Below are 5,011 nucleotides of genomic sequence, written 5' to 3'. Positions count from 1 at the left end.
AATGACGGACAGCACTGCGTCTTCAGAATCCGGTGTTTAGAACATCCAGAAGCAGAAGGAACCACTACGACCAAGCTTCTGTAAAGTTTGGAAGGTAGGAGACGAGGTACTGGGAGAAGTAAAGCTGTGAGGATGGGGCGTGAGTCGTGCTTGGGTAGCTCTCCTGCGAACCAGGAGAGCTTCTGTAAAGTTTGGAAGGTAGGAGACGAGGTACTGGCAGAAGTAAAGCTGTGGGGACGTGGCGTGAGTCGTGCTTGGGTAGCTCAGTTGGTAGAGCACTTGCCCGCGAAAGGCAAAGGTCCCGAGTTCGAGTCTCGGCCCGGCATACAGTTTTAATATGCCAGGAAGTTTCATATCAGCACACACTCCGCTGCAGAGTGAAAATCTCATTCCAGCATCGTTTAGTTTGCGTATAGGGCCGTTGTGCCTGAGATGGTCGAAAGCTGTTTCGATGTCTAGGACATCCTGTCCCTGCGACTTTGTTCGTGTTGTAGCCGTGTGTTATATGTTCTACTACGCGGGTGAGTTGTTGTGTTGTTGAGTGGTAATTCCTAAAGCCGAATTGCTCCGGTCTTAGGGTGTCATTGGCGATGCAGCGTCAACGACCCCATCACTCGCAACTTCACGTGCATTCTTGCCAAAGGGTTGCAAGAGACAAATCCTGTGGCGCGAATCTGAGTTTAAGTTGCGAGTCACGTGATCGTAGACAGTATGACATGTGATAGTTTTCGTTAGTGCTGGAAGCGTGCTCGAACAGCTGAAGAGGTTAAAGCCAGTGCTCGTGAGAAGGAGGAAGTCCGGGTTCGAGTCCAGTCTGGCACAAATTTCTGTGTCACCAATAGCTAATACCGGCATACATAATGCAGTTACTGTCACAAAGATTCTGCAACTGCAAATAAATCTTATAAATTTAGTACAGCTGCAAGATTGTTACCAATGTCCGCTTCATCAAAACATTGTTAAAAAAATAAGTTTCTATTTCTTGCCAATAAGTGTCTATTAGTTCAGTTTTTCGTGCATGTTTATGAACAGCGCATTTACTTATCAGTGTACTGCATGTCCGGATCAAAATGTCGAGACATTCCGTGGCATAGTAAAGCGAGACCCCATATGACTGCATAAAGACTTGCCGAGACAAATCCAATCTGATATACAGTATCGCCATGGACGATTCATGTTCTGAATCTGTATTAATTAAAGTAATATGATGACGACGAATGAAAACGAATATTTTTCACCAAAAATACTTCCGACAAATGGCAGTATACGCTTACAAATCAACTGCGTAAGTTACGAATCAACAGAAGAAATATTGTATTACGTATGCTTCCTGCTCGAGTCTCATCAGCAAAGGTAATTATCGGCACTCGTTGTAAACTAATGGGAGAATTTAAATAAAAAACTAATTGTTCGTTTATTTAAAAACTAGCTGTTAGTCGCTGCTTCCCTCGCATATCAGTAGCTTTGTTATAATGGGCGATGGTGAGTAAGTAATATAGTAATTTTACAAAACGTCTGCGTATTTAGAGATTTAGTGACGTATCTATAAAAGTGTATGCAATGCGGGCATATAAGTATATAATGAATGTGTTTTTCATTATTTTGCTGTTTGCCGACTATGAAATAATGCATTATATTTTCTAATTATATTTTAGAAAATCCCTCGATTCATTACATTCGTGCAGAAGTAGATCTTCTAGGGGTTCCCCTGGATCACCTAGTATTGGATGTGCAACCAGAGCAACCCGTAACGACCGTTTCTTCCTTCCATTTTAATGCATTATAGTGCCTACATTTTTGATCCATCCCCTTTCCATGACTAATTTATGATTTACATAGTCAGCTGGGGGTTGGGGATGATTTGGGGGAGGAGACCAAATTGCGAGGTCATCAGTCTCTTCGGATTCGGGTAGGATGGGGAAGGAAGTGCGGCCGTGCCCTTTCAAAGGAACCATCCCGACATTTACCTGAAGCGACTTAGGAAAATCACGGAATACATAAATCAGGATGGCCGGACGCGGGATTGAACCGTCGTCCTCCCGAATGCGAGTCCTGTGTGCTAACCACTGCGCCACCTCGCTCGATCATAGTCAGTTCATAGAGCATGATCAAACGCAGCCTCTCCGAAAGCTTCTCTGTTTTTAGTACAGCCTTTACATGACGCTGTCTTGAAGCATCTCGGAAGCTGTAAGAGACTCGCGTCTAAAATGCGACGGGCTCGTGACTGTTCTAGTGTGTCTGCAGCTCTTAAGGCCGCGTGACGTTCTGCATCCAATTTCCGGAGGATATGAGATTGCTCTGAGGTTTGTTGGAGTCGTGTAACTTTCGCAGCCTGAGCTCTCTTAGAGCCATGCGCTAAATCAGACATTCGTGTGCGAGCTTGTTGTAATAGTTTTAAATATAGTTCTCGGCCTTACCGTCCGATTGTATTGCTATGTCTCCACCAAAACTTTCCAGAAATGGCAGATGGTGTAACAACTCAGTACCATAAACAACGAGTGCAATAACTTTGTATTTGCACCGTCACGGATTATTGTATGAACACTAACATTGGTGGAACATCGCGCCAGCGTCATCTGCATGCGACTCACGTATATCATGTTTAAAACCGTTAATAATACTCAAAAAGGTACAACTTCCTAAAGTAGTCTATGGTCTTCCGCAGGGTATCTCCATACCAAATACCATCGGAAATGGTTTAGCGGTAGAGTCGTGAAAACGTAACAGAGTGATTTACTGGCATTAGTACAGAAGTGTGGATTAAACACGTAAAGGACTGTATAAGCGTTGCATTTATTACGTTGAATCGTATTATGTGGAATATAACAAACAGTTAAAGCATTTTCACTATTAATATGATAAAGTTCAAAAGTCAAAAAGTAAATAGCTTTTCGTAAAAGTAATTGTTGTTTCATATTTCACGTTAAATTCTTCAAATCAATAAATACGATGTCTCTGCAAAAAATTCCGGAACTTAGTCCACAAAGTTTTTATACTCTTACCTTTGACTTATTGTACATGGTCTTTTCGAAATACTCTCCTCCACACGTGATACACCGCTCCCAAAGCCGTTTCCACGCCCGAAAAGTCTTGGTACGCCTCTTGCTGGATCGCGTAAGGTACCACCTGATAATTTTTTTTAATATCATCTATCATTCCAAATATTCGTCCTTTCAACGGGGTTTTCAGCTTTAGAAATAAACGAAAGTCCGCAAGGAGTAGGTCTAGACGGTACAGAAGATGAGGCAGCACAGTGATTTCGTTTTTTGTGCAGCAGTCACGCATCAATAGGGATGAATGTGTGGATACGTCATCGTGATGCAAGAGCCATGAATTGTCTCGCCACATTTCGGGCAGCTCTCACATTTTCTCACAGGCATCACAACACGTCCCGATAGTATCATCCATTGATAGTTCGTCCCTTCAAAGTAAACTACCACATGGCTTTGACACTTGACCTGACCTGAATATGTATTCCAAGATGCAGCGTCAAGATTTCATGAGATGATCCGACTGAAATGTTACATTCTTCTGCAACCTTTCAGACAGTCTTGGACTGGCCGCGCAATTTCGTTGACGTTCCTGACATGACCGCTGTCGGTAAACGTCGAAGGGCGCCCTGAACGAGGGTCATCTTCAACATATGTCCAGCCATTTTAAGCTGTGTGATCCATTCGAGCAGCGAGTACGGCTTAAAAACTCATCGCGGAAGGCTTCCTGCATCATTTGGTGAGTCTCTGTAAAGGTTTTCATGAGTTTGACGCAAAATTTAATGCAGACGCATTGTCCTCTAACTCTACCATTTCGAAATTCGAAAACTCTGCGACACAGCGTTCTACTCAATACAGTACTGAACAATAACTAACAGACATACAACAATGAAACTTCTGGCAGTTACACATCAAACACAGGCGCGTACAGAGGTGCCAACCGTATTTCGCTCCAACTCACCATTGGAGCGAAATTACAAATCTTCCGAAATTTTTTGAACAGATCTCGCACACTTTCTTAGGTAGCCTACGTTCTTCCTCGGCGTTCAAGCTATCTCCATATCAAATTTTATCAGAATCGGTGCAGCCGTTTAGTCGTGAAAACGTAACAGTTATTTTCGTCTCGATGATAAGTTTACAATGAAGCATCAGTAACAAAGCTTTTAAAATCAGCCAAAAACTGTTATTTAATCGCAGCAGGACGAAAAATTCGTGTTTAAGGAAACAAATACACGAATTTTGAAAATGCTTCATTTTTATATGTAGAGTTTTTTTGCCTCTCCTGGAAATTAGATACGTGATTCGCGTCTAAAAATGTTGGCAACTTATACATGGTTCACGTGCAACCGAAAAGGCTGAACAAGTAAGACCACAGAGACTTCTCTCACACTGTGTGAAACCACTCGGACCTGGAGAGTGAGTGAAAACCATTCCTGTAGCTAACGTAACAGTAGAGACTAGTTTCATTCAACTACAAAAAACGACTGAACAGTTAGTGAGAACCAGTCGCTTGTCCCTTCATTAGTGACTGATGATACATTGATGTGTACGTTATCGAAACACTTGCGTTTCGGTGACAACTTTTTACAGCTTACTTCTAGCTCAGATAAGCATTACTAACCGTTGGAAGAACTTATACAGAAAATTTTAGAAAGTAAATCTGAAACAGGCAGATTTTACGGTTGGAAAATCATATTTTTAGTCTTAGGCAGGTATGTTAGAAGACGTATTCTATGGGTCAGGAAGCACATCTAATATCAGTGGATTTAGAAAAAGCGTATGATTCTATACTCATCACCGCGTTATGGGAAGCAATGAAAAATATAGGTATAGAAACACAACAAATATCACTAACTCGAAAAATATATCACCAATCCTAGGCAGCAGTTAAAGTAGAGAGAAAGTTTAGAGTGCCATTCCAAACATCGAAAGGACTCAGACAGGACTCCATTATGTCGCCGACTCTGTTCAGAATGTACATAAAATATATATTTTGGAACGGAGGTACGGGAATTATTCCC

The 5,011-nt window shown here is 42.0% G+C and overlaps 1 non-coding gene across 1 annotated transcript; it reads left to right on the top strand.

Annotated features, from left to right (window-relative positions):
* Positions 1-251: 251 nt before the first annotated feature.
* Positions 252-326, top strand: Trnas-cga. The gene has a single exon. It is a non-coding gene; the product is annotated as a tRNA-Ser (tRNA).
* The last annotated feature ends 4,685 nt before the right edge of the window (positions 327-5,011 follow it).

Source organism: Schistocerca americana, chromosome 6 (assembly GCF_021461395.2).
Source record: "Schistocerca americana isolate TAMUIC-IGC-003095 chromosome 6, iqSchAmer2.1, whole genome shotgun sequence".
NCBI lineage: Eukaryota > Metazoa > Arthropoda > Insecta > Orthoptera > Acrididae > Schistocerca > Schistocerca americana.
This window is presented reverse-complemented; position numbering and strand designations above follow the sequence as displayed.